The sequence below is a fragment of the Eubalaena glacialis genome, chromosome 12, assembly GCF_028564815.1.
Source record: "Eubalaena glacialis isolate mEubGla1 chromosome 12, mEubGla1.1.hap2.+ XY, whole genome shotgun sequence".
NCBI lineage: Eukaryota > Metazoa > Chordata > Mammalia > Artiodactyla > Balaenidae > Eubalaena > Eubalaena glacialis.
The window spans coordinates 100,072,539-100,091,298 of record NC_083727.1 but is presented as its reverse complement, the minus strand read 5'-3'; positions in this window follow the sequence as shown (position 1 = coordinate 100,091,298).

Sequence of the window (18,760 nt, the reverse complement as noted above, 5' to 3'; positions counted from 1 at the left end):
AAGCCTTTTACGTCAAAGGACAGGAACACAGGGGCTGGTATACGGTTTCAAGGGTTCAATCCCCCCTTTTCTTTGATATTCCTCAGTCTTGAGGGGAACGGGTTTGGAACAAAAAAGGGAATACAATTTTGTATGGAGAGGTTAATCATAAACTTGGCAACGGAACTCTGTTTCAAAAGCAGGCTTAATCAGCTCAGAAACGAGGAGCATGGGAGTGAAGTTCCCAGAGGAACTAACTTCCATTCCATACAGTCAATGTTGAATTAAATGTGGATCTCACTTTTAACAATGATTGCCAGGACTTCAGGAGTGGAAATGGCTGTTAGCTAAATTATTTGAGCTTCCTGCAAACTCACACTTTCCAGATTACGTGGATGATGGCTTCCAGTTTTATGGTCCAGAGAGTAGTTCCATAGTTTTTTGTACAGTTTAGTATAATTATAAAGCAACCTTCATTTCTGTGTCTCCTATAATGTGATGAGAAGCTAGCCTGATTTTCTTGGGCAGATCCTATATTACACTTTTGTACACGTAATCCAGAAGAATAACAGGCATCTGCTGGAAGAGGAAAACAGAATCATGTAGGAAGTAAACACATTCCATTGGTTGTGTAATTGAGTGATTAGGGCCATGTATCTGTCCCCTGCAGGCTGACTAAACGGATTTTATAAACACCTTTGCTTTAGGCTACTTGCAGCCACGTGCCAGCCTGTCTTAAACTTTCATGTTCTATTTAAAAACTTAAAAAAATTTTTTTCTGAACCTGCATCCCACTGCTGTACTAGTCTATATATGTGTCTATGTAGCTCTCTCACATACATACCAAGTACTCTAATTTGGGAGAGAATATTACAATGAGAAGAGAATGGACAGTTCTATCACGGCCAGAAGCTCAGCCTCCCAGCCTAGGGAGATTTTCAACTACACTGCCTTGAAAGTCTAGACAAGCCATAAAAGGAAAATAACAACGCATTTTTCTTAATATACTATCAGCATCCTGTTTCTATATGGAATATGTGTGGAGAGCAACAAGGAATATTTTATAATTAAATTTTAACAGCATTTGCATTGTACTTTGGAAACAAAATCAAATATTTGTACCATTTGTGGCATACATAGAACATTTATGACAGGCTTTTTATAGAGGTTAATTATTTTTATAATCAACAAAGTTCTGAGTCCAAAAATTTTAGTGGTAACTCAGATACATATCAAATTTGAGTATAAGGTCATTTAAAAGTTGAAAACTTTTATTATATATATGCATATTTAATGAGGGAGAAGCTAAGTTATTACCTTGTATAAATACTCCTAGTTGATAGTGATTTTTTTAAAAGAAGAAATTTGCTGACATAATAGTTTGTTTGTGTATGATCAAAGTATTTAGTCTGATTCTACCAGCTGTATGACCTGGGCAAGCCACTGAACTTCTAGGGCCTCATTTTCCCATGAGAGACTTGGATTGTATCATTTCTGTGGATCTCTAGAACTCTAAAATTCTAATTTCCTAAAAATGACAATGTCTGTTGTTTAATCTGCTGCTAGGCAGAATGGGATTTTAATAGTTCTGATCAGATAGATATAGTATATCATGTTTAAAAACAAAAACAAAGTAAGTGTGTAAAATGAGAAAAGTTTCTCCTGAACTTCTGGTAACTTTCATCATCTTGAATTTGCTCCCTGCAGGAGGGAACAACTATTGATTTAGTAGCTTGTAGACAAATTTCACGCTTGGCATCTCTGCCCCTCATCTTGGTATCTAAAAATTTAAACTATATTATTTATGAATATAGTTTGAGTTCTCAGATGCAGCTGAAACCAAACTAATGTCTGGAGAAATAATGGCATTCTTCATCTTTCAGAGTTTCAGCCAAGGTTTTTTTTTTGGTTTTTATTTTATTTTTTAACATTTTTTATGGTATAGTTCTGAACCATATACAAAATTCAAGAGACTTCCCCCTTTCCTAAGGACTGATCAAACCTAGACTGACAATCCCTAGGACTTCCCTGCAACAAAGTGACCTTTTCTGTGTTCCCATATAAGATGAAGCCTTATTTCTCAAACATCTCCATAGGTTCATGTAAGGCAAAATCATAGCACGACTAATAAAGACAATTTATGTGATTTAGCATTGTTGGTGTGAATTTATCTCTAAAATGGATAAAATATGTGAGAAAAATCAAGGTGAGAAGGAAAATGGCTCTCATCGACTCATTCTCTGGGCTATGTTGATTCCTTCTAAGGAAAGCTAAAGTCAAACGATAATTTATCCATAGAAACCTCACAGGACTAAAGGCCTTATATAGTAAGAATGACACTAATAATTTTTCTAGACTTTACCACGTTCTGCTGCAAAGCAACTATTATGGACAGTTGCTACACAGTTGGTTGATTTAAGACTGATTCTATACCTTTTATTCAATTTCTCCAGGGCTAAATTACATACTAAGCTATATTTCTAGGCAGGACATAAACACAAAATTTACAGATTTCGTATATGAGGCATTAGTAAATTTTGGAATCTATTCGAGGTAAATTTGATACATTGCAAATGATTTGATTTTGTGACTACTTTCCCCACTTATTTTAGATAATGCAAGGAACAAGGGGTGAACTGTGATATTTAGCTTTCTATTACCTGTACTATTTGAAAGCATGAATATTTTTTGTGGAGACTGGTCAGGAGAACAAAGGTTGCAATTTGTTTTTCAATAATTCTGTTACTCATGTTAAATTTGCCTTTCAATTATTGCTGCATTTAAAGGTTTTTGATTGTCATAGTGATATGAAAAAAATCAGAATGCTATCCATAACCTTTGTAAAATTGTCACAAACTTTATAAATCAGATAACATTAATAATGTAAAGTGATGTAAATTTCAAGAAATTTCAAGTACACTTTGTGAAATGATTACCACATTCAGGTTAATTAACACATCCATCACCTCACATAGTTAGCATTTTTCCTCCCACCATGGTTGGCATTAGCACTATCCTAGGCTAAGCCCTAATTATCTCGTGTTTCACTCTTTACAGAGACTTTCCCAACTCGTCCTCCTGCCTCCAATATCTACTCTTCCATTTCCTTCTGTAGATTATTGTCAGATCAGTTTTCTTTATGACTGCTCTCAGTATGTCACCTCCTACTTGAAAGCTTTCCTTACTGCCAACTCTGTTAAGTCCAAGTAGCTCAGTCTGGCATCCAGTATCTTCTGTGATACAGCCTTCTGCTACCTCTCTCACCTTACTATTCTGTTCTCTTGTCATCCTATACCCCTTCTCTCTATCTGCTCCAACATCATAACAATGCCGTATTTTTCATCCAGGTGGTTAAGAACTCTCTCTTCTCTAAACTCCTATAAAACTTGTGGTTTGTTCTCCTTTGGGACTTGATTAGACACTGACTTATGACAACTCATTTGATATAATGATATATTTTTCATTAACTTTTAGATTGTGATGTGTCGTGTGTCTCCTTACTCTGTTAAATATTAAGCTCTTTGAAAGAGAGAATGTAGAATCATATCTCCCAAGGTTCCAGGCTAATCTAATTAGTGGATTTTGAGATATCAGCTGAATTAATGAAGTTAAAACAGTAGATTCAATATTTTTAATTACCACAGTATGCATAAACAAGACTAAAAGAATGTACAGTAAAATGTTTGTTATCATTTTCACAAGGGGCAGAACTGATTTATTCATTATTCAACAAATATTTGTGGGGTGCTAACTCTGTTCCCGGCACAGTTCTGGTTCTAGGCATACAGAGAGAGAAAGTTGGACTAAGTCTCTACACTCATACAACTTACATTAAAGTAAACGGAGACACACACACAAAAAAGAAAAAATGGGGAGGGGATAAAGAAGACATGAGATAGACTAAGTACTATGATAAGAATTAAAATGGTATAATATAATAAAGAATGGCTTCTTAAGTGCTCTAGACTGTGTGGTCAGGAAAGTTCTCTCTGAGCGAGTGTCATCTGAGGTGAGTTATGATAAGCCATCCCAAGATTTTTTTAAAGAACATTGCTGGCTATAGAAACAACCGCTATTGCAAAGAGGCTACATGGATTCTGAGTGTGACATATTCAAGGAAATAAAAGAAGGCTGCATTGATGAGGCCTGATAAGGTTAGGAGGTGGGCATCCTCTAGACTGTTTTGAAAGCCAGGATAATGAGTTTAGATTTTAATTTCAAATGGAATTTTTACTTTTAAGAATGGTGTGTGACTGATATGATTAGACTATTGTTTTTAAAAGATTCCTCTGATTTTGTGAAGTAGACTATGGGAGGCATGGATATTGTTGCAGTGGTCTAGAGTATAGGTTATGGAGACTTGGATCATGATGATTGTACTGGAGAAAGAGTGAGATGGAGATTATCAGGAAATATTTTGGAGATTGACATGACAGGATTTGATTAGAGATTAGATATGGATCTAGGAAAAGGGAGTAACCAAGAATAAATCCTAGGTATTAGGCTTGAGCTGGAATAGAGGGGAGAGGATGGGTTGTATCACTTTTTGAGATGGGGAAAATTAAGGCACAGTACGTTGAGGGTGGGGAAGGAAATCAGTGTTTCTGTTTGGTACCATTTAATTTGTGATGCCAATTAAGCATCCAACTAGAGATGTATTATAGGCCTTTGTTTTCGAGTCTGGAGTTCTGGGAAGATTGGGAGATCTCAGTGCTGTAGATAAGTATTTTGGAGTTGTTAATGTGTAGATTCTATTTATAGCCATGGAACTAGATGAGATCACCTTGGAAGACTATATAGAAGAAAAGAGAAGCAGGGGAAGGGGGGTTTCATTAAAGACCCAGAAGGAGAAGAGCTACAAAATTTCAAAAGGAGCATCCTAGGCAAATAGGAGAACAACCAAGAGAGTGTGTTGTCATGAAAGAACATATTTCAAAAAGGAGAAATGCTTAGAGATGATTTTATTTTCTGTTTGTGCTTTCCTGTATTTCTCAAATTTTTTTCTGTCAATGTAGTGAATATTTGGAGCATCTCCCTAACATATATTTCTGTAAAGTTGCTGTGTGGTTTGGATGGGCTTGACCCTACCGCTGATTTCCAGAGTGTGCCTAGATTGGTATATGCCACTGTTTCTCAATGCAGATGCTGTTAGTATTTTGAACAGTATAATCCATCATTGTGTAAGACTGTTCAGGAATGGCAGGCTGTTTAGCTTCCTGATCCTACTAAGTTCCAATAATAACACCCTCAGTCATTTTGACAACCAAAAGAACATCTTTATAACAATATAACTTGTATGGATTCTTATGTTATGAATGAGCCTGTCTGCATATAGAGATGTACTAGAATGTTAAACTGGTGTATATAATTTATTAGTTTGTCCATTCATTCATCATGCACTTATTGAGAGCCTGCCATGTCTCAGCCATTGCAAACAGTACTGGGAATACAAAGATGCTTAAAACGCATCCCCTCGGGGAGCTTGCAGTTACGGATCAAACACAGAGAAACCAGTAATAACAATATAATGTGATGAGTGCAACACTGAAGGTGTGTACCCGTTATGGTAGTGCTGGAAAGGAGAGAGTGATCAGTTTTATTTGAATGTCTAGAGAACTCAGATTTCAGCACTGTTCCTTCCATTCCCTGATAAAAATGCCTAAACTGTTTATACAAACAGTACACTTTTGCTGACCTTCTGGTTTCCTTCTAGGAGTCTAGAAATTTGATACGTGCTAAGGTGCTAGGTAAGGAGTGCCTATGTACCAAGCCCCCATTAAAAATTCTGGCACTGAGTTTTTAATGAGCTTCCCGAATAGACAATATTTCACATGTATTGTCACAACTTTTTGCTGGGGGATTAAGTGCATCCTATGTGGCTCCACTGGGAGAAGACTCTTGGAAGCTTGCACCTGGTTTCCTCCAGACCTCACTCCATGTACCTTTTCCCTTTGCTGATAGTATATCAGCAAGCTGTATATATATCCTAACCTTCAGCTGTAATAAATCACAACCATGAGTATGACTATATTCTGAGTTCTGTGACTCCTCCCAGCAAATCAACCTAAGGGTAGTATTGGAGAGACCCAGGACAGGATATATTTTGGGAGGTCATCTTTGGCAGAGGTAACAGCATTGGGTCAGAGACAAGAAGACTCAGAAAAAAACAATGTATATTTTGGGAATTGCACCTCATTTTGAATGATTCTGCTAAGATGGGGAGATCATTGTACAAGAGACCAAAGATGACCTTAAACATTATCTAGGTATTTCATTATCTCTCTTTTTAAGGGCTTTGGTTAGTCTGATTCTTATTTGACCATGCCGCCTTAAAATCTTGATGTTTCTTACAGGGAATGAAAACAGAGAGGTAGTAATAGTCCAGCTGAAGTCATGGACCCAACTCAAATATCACTGCTTTTATGAAAATTTTTCTGATCGTTACCAGTAAAAATGAAACCTGTCCATAGTCTTGTTTTTCAAGATATTTATTATAAAATAAGCTTCCTGAGAGAAGACTTGTGTTTCATTTGTTTTATTTATCCTCAGTGCAGTGCCAAGGATAGTGTTTTGTCAATAGAAGACATTTAATGAACATTATGATCCTGTATGAGATTATGGGTTCCTTACAAGATGGGACCATATCTTATTCATCTTTGTATCTCTGGAATCTAGTACAATATCTGGTTTACGTAATCCATTCTTTCATTCTCAGGATATTTATTGAGCCCTTGTGGTGTGGCACACACAGTTCTAGGTGCTTATAATTAAATAGCAAGCTAGGTAGCAGGGCTAACATGTCACATGGTAACTGGATACATGTTTGTTGCATTCAGTTGTATTTGTCTGCTCTTACATAAGTCTTACGTAAGTCTCTCCCCACAAGCCTGGCACTGTGAAAGCTGTACCTTTCTTTATCCTATAGGTTGCTTGCTATATTCCTTTATCAATTATTCCAGTTTTGAAACTTGTAACTACTGCTGATCTTGTCATTCAGAGAGTTTTTTTAGAAATAGCATAACATATGTGGGATTGACATACACTACTATATTTAAAATAGATAACTAACAAGGACCTACTGTATAGCACAGGGAACTCTGCTCAATATTCTGTAATAACCTAAATGGGAAAAGAATTTGAAAAATAATTGATATATGTATATGTATAACTGAAGCACTTTGCTGTACAACTGAAACTAACACAACATTGTAAATCAACTATACTCCAATATAAAATAAAAATTCAAAAAAAAAGAAATGACATAAACTCCCAGTCTAAAACAATTCTAACCAAAGACACAATTTCATTGACCAAGATGGAATCTGACAATTATAAACTATAATGTGTAACTTAGATTATATGTTTCAGTGAGGGCAAGGATTATTTGGTTTTTTGACGTCCATATTCTCAGAATTTATAATAGTGATTGGTACACAGTAATTGCTCAATTAAAAGTTGTTCACCAATTAGTGGAATAATTATGTTTGTATCCAAGGAAATTTTTATCAATGAAATATTACTTAGAATGATTTTTTTCAGGAAATACTATTAGTCATGGAAGCCAAAACATACAACACAATGTAAAAGAAGCTGAAAACCTCAAGGTGATTCTATAATGAAAAAAATTTCCAAAGATGGGAGGCAGACAACTTAGGCTCCCAGTGCTTTGCCATTAACTTGCAATAATATGACCTTTGGTCATTTTAAGCTTTCTGAACCTCAGTTTTCTCTTCTGTGAATTAGAGGTATTAAAAGAAATTTCTAAACTCTCTTTCAGCGTATTAAATCTGTGTGATTGTTTAAAAGGAATGGTATCTCATTGGAGTTATGTAAAACCTAATTTGATTAAATTTTAGACTAATTCCATCAGTTGCTGGTCATTTTCTCATATTCAAAATTTACTAATGTCTCAGAGTGGAATGACAGTGGTGGATGGGCAGACAATAATACAAACAATGCTATGAACTTACAATGTTATAAACAGGAAAAACTGTTTCCACCAGATGAGGCTTTATCAGAAAATAAAATAAAGAAGCTAGGCGATGGGAAAGTAGGGAACACAATAGGATGATTCATTTTTTTAAAAATAAATTTATTTATTTATTTTTGGCTGTGTTGGGTCTTCGTTGCTGCGCGCGGCCTTTCTCTAGTTGCGGCGAGCGGGGGCTACTCTTCGTTGTGGTGCGCGGGCTCTAGGCACACGGGCTTCAGTAGTTGTGGCACGTGGGCTCAGTAGTTGTGACTCACGGGCTCTAGAGTGCAGACTCAGTAGTTGTGGCGCATCGGCTTAGCTGCTCAGTGGCATGTGGGATCTTCCCGGACCAGGGCTTGAACCCGTGTCCCCTGCACTGGCAGACAGATTCTCAACCACTGTGCCACCAGGGAAGCCTGGATGATGCATTTTTTATCTTTGTCTTCTATGATGTATTTGAATTTAGGTTGTGAAGAGCAGGAAGAAGGTTAGATTGACATAGACTGAGGTAGGAAGACTGACTTTCTTTTCTGAAAAATTTATCATAGAATTTCACATTTCTAATTGATATTAAATTTATTACCTATATTTTTAATAGTGATATGTCTTAGATCTGTTACTTACATTTTATTATAATAGCTTCCAGTAAAATTATATAATTTCATACAACAATGTATTTGATGCAATAAAATGAATACCAGTGATATTTAGTTTCCCTCTGTGCCAAGCTCTCTTGAGAATTAACACATGTAAAACACTATAACACATAGCTCACATTATTGAGGATTGTCATGGGATAGGATGCTATTGTTATTTACCCAAATATACAATTATCCAGGGTTTTCATTGGGAATTAGAATTCTTGGACAAAAACAAATATTTACCGTGGAGTCTGAATTAGGCAGACAAGTAGCTTAAACAGTAAGCAGTCTTTTCAGATTGATTTTTTTATTCCCTTATCAAGAGTCTGTGCCAATGGGACTTCCTTAGTGGCGCAGAGTCCACCTGCCAATGCAGAGGAAGCGGGTTCGAGCCCTGGTCCGGGAAGATCCCACATGCCACGGAGCGGCTGGGCCCATCCGCCACAGCTGCTAAGCTTGTGCTCTAGAACCCGTGAGCCCGCGTGCCACGGCTGCTGAGGCCTGTGTGCCTGGAGCCCATGCTCTGCAACAGAAGAGGCCACCACGGTGAGAAGTTCACGCACTGCAACGAGGAGTGGCCCCTCTTCACCGCAGCTTAGAGGGGGCCCGCGTGCAGCAGCGAAAACCCAACGCAGCCCAAAAATAAATAAATAAACAAACAAACAAATAAATGTATTTAAAAAAATAAAGAAAAAGGGAAGGCCAAAATTATTTTTAAAAAATTAAAAAAGAGTCTGTGTCACTGACGTCTGGCTTTCCCCAGGATTCATGTCATGAAATCTTTATCTTAAGAAATATTTGTTAAAAATAGAAAGTATTTAATGTGTATTCTTATCATATGACGGCTATAATGTAGCACCAGGCATTAAGTTATATATGCCCATAGTTTATTTATCTGAATGTAAGTTTTTAAAGGACCTCATTCTGTAAATACATAAGAATATCATAAAGTTTATACTTGGGCTAATTAATACTAGCCCAAAATTAATATTATACTTTGGGCTAATTAATGAAAGAAGTGGAGGGACTTGTATAATTCTTCTAAGCCTTTTTTTAAAACTAAAAGAAAAGTTTATGACTACACAAGTATGACCTCTTAAAAACTTCATAGCACTTACTTTTTGAAAAAACCCTGTGATTTGTAAGCAACAACTATAGTAAAACTAATTTTAAAACACAATTTTAAATAATTCTAAGTTCAGTGTATCATTCATGAAGCTCTCTGTAGTGAATTTTCCAAGCATTATATATGAACCTAGTCACCTTTGTCCAAATACTCGATTTTGATGTAACTCTGAAATACTAATTATTGCATATTGGTTTCTTTAGACATCTCCTTGAGTATTGACTCATGTCATTTTCAAGGAAATCATAGGAAATTATGTCATCAGAATTTATATTTTGTATTTTTTCCATTCAAATTTTTCAACTATAGTCCTCTTGCCACAAAATCATCTCATTTAATACCAGTATTCTCTTTTCTGTTTATGCATTTCCTCAAAGAATTCATCCAGTCCCATGTCTTCAACTCTAACCTCTAAGCTAGTTATCACCAAATTCATTCAGTTATTAATCCCATTAATTGATATTTATTGAGTGTCTTCGGACCTGTTAGGCACTGTACTGAGTACAGTGGTGAGATTCTCTCCTCTCCCAGACTTTCTTTCTTCTTGTTTTGTCATTCATTATTTCATTCAACAAATATTTAATGGACTGCTATTTTGTGCCAGGAAAAGCACTAAGTGAGAGGAATGACAATTTCTTGGAAAAGAGAGAAATGTAAACAGATAATTTCAGCTTCACGAATTAAGTGCTATTATGATAAAGATGTTTTCACAGGAAGCTGTGGGAGATTGATGGGCATGGAGGTTCAAGAAAAGGTTCTACATTCTTTAGTGTCTTGCCTAGAATATCAAACTCAATCCAGTTGTCATGGTTTCAGTTTCCCTAGATGTTGATCCTGAGACAAGGATTCAAGTACAAGTAATTTATCTGGAACACTGGTAATGAGCAGGGAGTTAAGACAGGTAAGAGAAGGAAGCCAATATAAAATGTGTATGATCAAACCGGGTACCATCATAGGCAGCTGGGACTCAATCCTTCTAGGGAACTAGGAGAGAAAGTGTGATACACAACTCAGAGTTACCCTCGTCCCTCCGCTCCAGGGTGAGGAACCTGGTTTTTAATCCATCAACCTCCTGCCCATCATTGTCTGCTTCTGGCTTTCCTTATGCATGACTGAACGTACTCCTGTGGTTAAATAAAACCTTTAGATCAATAAGTGCAGATATTTACATTAAGCAGTCTCCACTGTGTATAAATGAATGTCGCAGGCATAGTCACAGGGTAGCAACACCATCTGCTAAACCAGGTAATTCAACAGAAGGAATTTAACACAGGAAATTGAATACTAATTTGTCAGAATTGCCAAAAGGACGAACAGGAAAAGGCGAGGTGATATAAAATTTAGCCACTACAAGAAGTCACTTTAACCCCTCGACTAGAGGAACACAGGGAAGAGTGTCTGAGCCCAGGAGCCAGGGCTGTGTCGCAGAAGTTGGAACCACTGAGGAAACATAGCAGCTACTAGAGACCTTGACTGTAGAAGAATAAGAGGAAATGTTACCCTGGTATCATCCATCCTTGTGTTCTCCAGTATCTTGCCAGTACTTTCCATTGGCCAAACCCACATAAGAAGACTTAGTCAGAGGAGCCTGTAAGTGTGGCTTGAGGGATCAGGCCCTTGTAATACACAGCAAAATAGAGAAGGGCAGGGGATAGACCTCAGGGCCAGTAGGCAAATAACCAGCACAGGTTTCTTTAGGATGTTGCCTAAGCAGAGTTTTCAGGATTTCCCCCCTCCTAATTTTATTTTGCACTGTTGGCCACCAGATCATCTCTATTGTGTTCAGGGTAGTCTCTTTCTTAATCCAAAAGTAACAGTATGTTCAGGTTGTTTTCCCAGTCTACAATCTTCCTTTCTACATTCTAATCCTCTTTCAAAGTCTAGGTTAATTCTTTCCCCAGATATTCCAGTTGGCAATGATGTCCCATTCTCTGAGTTTTGTGTGTGTGTGTGTGTGTGTGTGAGAGAGAGAGAGAGAGAGAGAGAAAGAGAGAGACACTTTTCCATGCTGTCAGCACTGGTTTCTGTTTAATAAGTGTTTTATTTGCCCCTCCCCCACCTCCCTGGAGGGTAGGGACCTGTATAAGTTAAGATGATGTTATACTGTTTGATAGGAAAGCAAAAATGCACTGACCATTTTTCTTTCTCATGGAAACATGGATCATCCAGGCTGCTATGACAGTTTCTCTATCATCAGGGATCTGTAACCTAAGTATATTGCTTCCACTTTCTGATCTGAGTTAGCTGCTGTGGATCTAACCATTATGCCGCTATTCTAGGCAGTGGGGTGGAGACCATGGGAAGAGAAGACCAAGACTCCTTCTGTTAGATCCCTTCAAGGCTATTACGTATCATATCCACCTGTAACCACATGGTTACACGTGGTCACACATGGATGCCAGAGAGTCTGGAATATTGCTTATTCCACATAGTCCTGTATGTTTTGGTGGGTCCTTTAAGAAGCAGACACCAAGGTGGAACGAGACATGCAAAAGCTTTACTAAGGGGAATGCCCATGAAGGCTAAAGGAGAGAGAGGGTAGGAGAAGGCAGGGAAAGCTTTCAATCACAATTGGTGCAGGCCTGACATCTGTGAAAGGGAAGGCATTGGATAGAAAGGACTTCATACTGCAGGGAAGCTCTGAGAAAGTCTCAGCCAGGCCTATCAGAAGCCCCAAAGCAAAGACTTCCCAGTAAAGACGTGCTACGTTGGGCAGGAATTACCCAGCTTCGGTGCCCCCACTGTGCCCGATGCTCCCAGCTGGTTGTGTCAGGGAAGGAGACACAAGGGCACATCGCCAGGTTGTCATGCCAGGTGACCGTGGACCCCTTGCTTCTATTGCTGTAGAACCTCCACAGGACACTTCCTCACACTTCTTTCCAACCCTGTTGGCCTCCGATGCAACATTACATACACGGGTGTGGAGTAACATGTACACGTGCTTCTGAGTGATTCTCTCACCTTAAATGTCAGTCCATAGATTGTAGCTTTTTCTTCATGATCTAAGCAAAACCACACATACACAAATGAAGACTTTTAGAAGTAACAAAATTATGAGTTCCTACGTTTCTCTGAAAACTAAGAAACATTTTCTAAAAGAGATGAGATTTTGTTAGTTGTTTAATGGAATTCATTAAAGGGGATGAGACGGGGAGTGTCTTGAATACCAATAAAAGCAGCATAAAATGATGGATTCGTAGAATTCAGAGTTGAGGAGGTGAACACAAAGAATTTTATAGATGAAATCTAGTTCAGCTTCTCCTATTAGGGAACAGATGAGAAAAACAAGGCAGAGGGGATAATCTACTTCAATTCACCCAGAGCATGGAGGCATGATCAGACTCAGGTCCCAGGCCTCCTGACTTCCCAATGTAACCTGTGCTCTGCGCAGCTTCTCCACTTCTAAAAGGGGTACCTGTTTTGTATAGGGTTTTATCATCAAACTTTGCTAACTAATAAATTCTCTTTGGAGGTCATATCCTACAAAAGGAACTGAAAAGTAATAAAAGGATTTGGGATTTGAAAGGTCAGGCCAAAGAGGCTGTTTTCCTGGAAAATGAGAGGCTTTGTTATACCCATTAAGCATCGTAATTGGGGACTGATGGTCATAATGCCTTATGCTCTGGTTAACCTAATCAACAGAATCTGTAAAATATTCACTGTTTACCTTAGGAGGTGCTTTTGGAGAAATGGTAGGCTTTCATATTAATTGGAACAAATTGCACATAATGAGTTTGGTCTGGTGCCTCACACTGTCCAATCTTCACAGTCCAGATGGGGAGGATCATTCTCTTGGGTATAAAGATGCCAACAGCTGCATCTTCTCAAAGTTGTCCACCTGAGGTGTAAGAGGATTGCTGCATGAATCACAAGTAATAGGAGTTTGCCGCTCCTTCTCCCATTATTGTCAAGCAGAAAATAAACTGCAAAGCTAAACACTCAGCCCAGGATTACTTACGTCTTTATTTCCTCACCTCTGAGAATTCAGGTGCATTTTCCACAAGTTTACAGCCTCATAAGACATTAATACAGCCCGCTGGTTGCAATAATGTTCTACCAAGTGCATTGTTCTCAGAATGGCACCATGTGTACCACTAATGGTGCATTAAATCTCTCTTAGGTCCCGCCAGCCTCCATGATCAGGGCTATTTCAGGGGAGCTGTTGGAAGAGGTTGCTGATTCTCAGTATCGATAACAAGGAATCAAAGGTGAGGGCTGCGTTCAATACTAAAACTGTGTCTTGTTTTGCAACAAAAGCCTACAGCTTCCTTTTCTGTTTTGGACCCTAATGTCTTATAATCAGAGAAGGATCTTCAACAAAAAGAAGGTAACTGGTCCAATTAAGTAACAATCAATGCATGATGTAAACTCCAGCAACTAGATAAGAACCAGCTGGATCAGGGTTGTGCTAGTTTGTTTTGACTTTTCTGCTGTTTCCCAATCACACTTAGGAAAAGGTGCCCGGGTAATTGTAGCATCTTTTAACAAATAGCAAGAGTTTAGCTGCAAGTAACAGAATATTCAGATAGAGTGGCTCAGGCAGTAAGGACATTATTATCTTATATAGTAAGAAGTCTGGAAATAGGTGGTTCCAGGGTTTATTTAGGGGCTCAATGACATCATCAAGGCTTAAGGATCTTCTTATTTTTCTAATACTATGCCAGTGGCCATTACTGTTGGTCAAAGACCGTGTTGATCACTAATTAATTTAAACAAACAAACACAAATCCCCGATTCCCAGTGGATTAAATGCCAATTTACAATTTTGTGAAAAATAGTGATGCTAATACTTTTATGATCTTATCCTAGGGAAGGAAGGAACTCTTTAAGATGTCACACAAATTTTTAAAAATCATAAAAATATTAATGTAACTACATTAAAATTAAAATAGTCTATGTTCAATATCATGTAATAACCTATAATGGAAAATAATCTGAAAAATGTATATATATAACTGAATCATTTTGCTGTACACCTGAAACGAAAACAATATTGTAAATCAACTATACATCACTAAAAAGAATTAAAATATTCTATTAATAAAATTACTGTAAAGCTATAAGTCACAAACTAAAAGATTTTTATAATACAAATAGCTAACAAAGGAATAAATTCAGATAGATATATATTCAGTATAATGCCTATGAGTTAACAAGAAAAATACAAACATTACAATAGAAAATGAGCAAAAGGTATGGTCAGACATTTTATAGCAGAGGCAAAAAATGGTGCTTAATCATACAAAAAAGATGTTCAACTTATTTAGTAATTAGGTAATTTAGTAATTAAAACTATAGCTGCTTTGATCTTAGTATTTTGTTCCCCCTCAAATTCATATGTTGAAGCCCTAACCTTCAATGTGACAGTATTTGGAGAAGAAAGCTTTGGGAGGTAATTAAGGTTACATTAGCTTATGAGGTTGGGGCCCTTATGATGGCATTAGTGGCCTTATAAGAAGAGGAAGAGAGAGAGAGATCCCCTAGCTTGCAATGTGAGTACATAGTGAGAAGGTGGCCACCAGGTAGAGCTCTCACCAGAATCTGACCATGCCAGCACACTGATCCCCAGACTTCATGACTGTGAAAAATAAATTTCTGTTTTAAGCTGCTCTTGGGCTGCACCCTGCAGGCCTACAAGGCCTGTACCTGCCCAGCTTCAAGACTGAAGACTTGGCAGACAGGAGACGGGCAGGACATGGCAGCTGTTGGCTCATTGGTTACGAGGGAAACCAGCAGAGGGGCACGCCTCTCATGGCCCCTTTGATAAGCAGAGTGGAGAGTTCTGATCTAGTGTTAGAACCATCACTAGCTGGGGCAGGGGCAAGTATGTAGAAAGGTCAGTCATGTGAGTAGGGTGTAGGTGAAGCAGGCACTTGTCCAGCAGGGGATGTACAGAGAGCAAGAGAACAGCCATCTTGAGCGGCCTGACCATAGAGCCACCCAGTATATGGTATTTTGTTACGCCAGCAGAGGCAAAAGTATAGATGAAATTATATCGTACAGCAGATTGGCAGCTATTAAAAAATCAGATCGTATCGTGTGTATTAGCCAATTTGTGGATTGAAAGAACTCTCATCCACTGCTACTGGGGGGAAAAAGTGTGCTATTCCCTAGAAAATTTAAACATGCAAATATCCTACATTTTACTCCTAGAAATCTACTCCAGGGAAATGCTTCCAAATGTGCACCAGGAGACAAGGACATAAATGTATAAAACAGCATTGTCCACAATGGCCCAAAACTAGAAGGAGCCTGAATTTTTTGTAGCAGCAAAATTGATATATTGTGATACATTTATACACAATAACACCATACTACAGTGAAAATAAACTATAACTAATCAGTCAACAGAATGAATATCAAAAAACTGGTATGAAATGGAAGAATTCTTACAATATAATTTCATCTATATAAAGTTCAAGAAAACAGGGAAAACAAAATTTTATTTTAATCTGTGCTACAGAGGCAAAATTTACATACAATAGACTGCATATATTTTAAGTGTAAAATCTGATAGGTTTTGCCATATGCATACACCTATGAAACCATCACCATAATGGAGACAGAGAACATATTCATCACTCCCAAATTTTCCTTCTGTCCCTTTGTAATTCCTCCTGTTCATCTCCTTCTGTGCCATGTCCCCACATTCCTAAGTCACCACAGATCTGCTTTCTATTGCTATATATTAGTTTGCCTTTTGATACAAATGAAATCATGCAGTATGACTTTTTTTTTTTTTTGGTCTACTTTCACTTGGAATAATTATGTTGAGATCATCCATGTTGTTTATTCCGTTTTATCTGACTAGTATTCCATTATAAGGATACACCACAATTTATTTTATCCATTTACCTGTTGGCTGACATTTTGATTGTTTCCAGGTTTTGGTCGTTGCAAATGAAGCTGCTCTGAACATTCCTGCAAAGTCTTTGTAAGTACATGTATTTCCTTTTATCCTCAAATGAAATGGCTGAACCTATGCTAGGTGTGTGCGTAACTATTTATGCCACATCTTCTTTATCCATTTATCCATTGGTGGACATGCAGGTTGCTTTTATATCTTAGCTATTGTAAATGATGCTGCAATGAACATAGGGGTGCATATATCTTTTCTAATTAGTGTTTTAATTTTCTTCAGGAACAGAATTGCTAGATCGTATGGTAGTTTATTTCATCGTAGTTTTAATTTGCATTCCCTAATTTTCATAGTGACTGATGATATCGAGCGTTTTTTCATATGATTATTTGCTACCCCTATACCTTTTTTGGTGAAATATCTGTTTGAAACTTTCGCCCATTTTTAAGTTGTTTTGTTTTTTTCTCTCATTGTTGAGTTATAAGAAATATCAATGTGTTCTTAGATTATAGATGAGAGTTTTCAACCAAGAAATGTAAATGGCTTAGGAGTGATTTAGTTCAACTTACTGCATTGGTATACAAATTATAATTATACAAAATGAGGAATCATCTTTACTCAGAAATTTGAAAGTCTGCTGCAGTGTTAGTGAAAGCATTAGTACACAGCTAAAACCTCTGGCTTTTAATTGACTTGATCAAAGCCATTTAAGGGAATACAAAATAAAGTATAAAGAACCAGAGAATCACTTAAGAGTTCAAACAGTAAGAAAGAAGAAGTTTGTGTGCAATAAGCACCTTGAAACTATAATAGTCTTGAGTTAACAGCTGAGCAAAAAACTGAACTTGAACCTGAGACAAGATGACTGCACCTGATTTCTGTGAAAGCAGTTATATTCATAAAAAGGTTTTAAAATGAATTTTTTTCTCCAATATTTGCATACAAAAGAGACTAGAAATCTTTATGGTGCTGTATTAGCTTAGAGACTTAGAGCTCTTGAGTTTCTTAAAGGTGATTAAGAGAAAATTCTTTGAAGAAGCTCTAAAGAGGATTTGGAAGTAACCCCAAGAGATGAAGTTATATGTTCTTGGGATTCAATTGAAGAACATACCTGGTAAATCCAGACTTGTTAAGATAATGGGTCTGGAAACATTAAGTCTAACACAATTTTCAGTCCTTACTTTCTGTTCTTTCCTGTATAGGGCAGACCAAGAATAATCTGTAAACCCTTCCCTTTTATTGTATTTATAAAGGTAACAGGCCATCATGCTTCCCTCTCCTAATCAGGCCAGGTGTGGGGATGGTAGGCTTTTGTCTAATTCTCAGGTCTGAGCTGGGAAAGTTCATTGATGACAGAAGGTTTTGATTTCCCTTATTCACTGTAGAACTGTTTACTGTAAAATAACCCTTATAATTGAAATTTAAAGAGCTTTACTTTGTCTAGCCTTAAGAAGATAAAGCTTAGAGAAGTGATATAATTTCATTCTGAAGTCTATTCAATGACAGTGGTTTTTAGCTCGATGAAAGGTCGGGGCAAAAGGTATAGACAAAAAGAACAAATAAGATAAATGTAGGGTAGATGTTAGAAACTTTTGGATTTTGATTTGGGAATAATTAGGATTTATTTGCCAGATGTTTGCTCTTCTGAAGCTCTTTAAGGAAAGGGCATGGAATAATCGTCTTCCTGGGAAGGCTGGAGTGCAATTTTTGCTGGACCAGAGTAAGCAGTGGCTAAATAATAAATAATGCTATTCTTCTGAAGTTGAATATGTCCTGCATCTCCCTATATATCATCTATTTATCATCTCTCCCTCTCTCTAACTCTCTATCTTTATCATTATCATCGTCATCTATCATTTACAGTTTTTAATAATTATAAGTACGTTATAAGTCTGAATGTGTGAAACTTACCTAGTGATCAGTAAGAACACCCTTGCAAAATCTAATTCTTCAAATTATATATTTGAAGATTTATACTAGCCTGAATATTTAGATGCTACTTGTATGAGGGTGTGAGTTAATATATGTATATTTGTTTTAAAAGCATCATATCAAGAAAATCCTGTTTCATCTAGCTAAGTGGCTGCAAAAACTAACAACTACAACAAAGTCCCTAATTACGCTGGCGAGGAAACTTGGAGGGGGCCAGAGAGTTTAAGGAATATAAGGAAAGTATTGTTTCA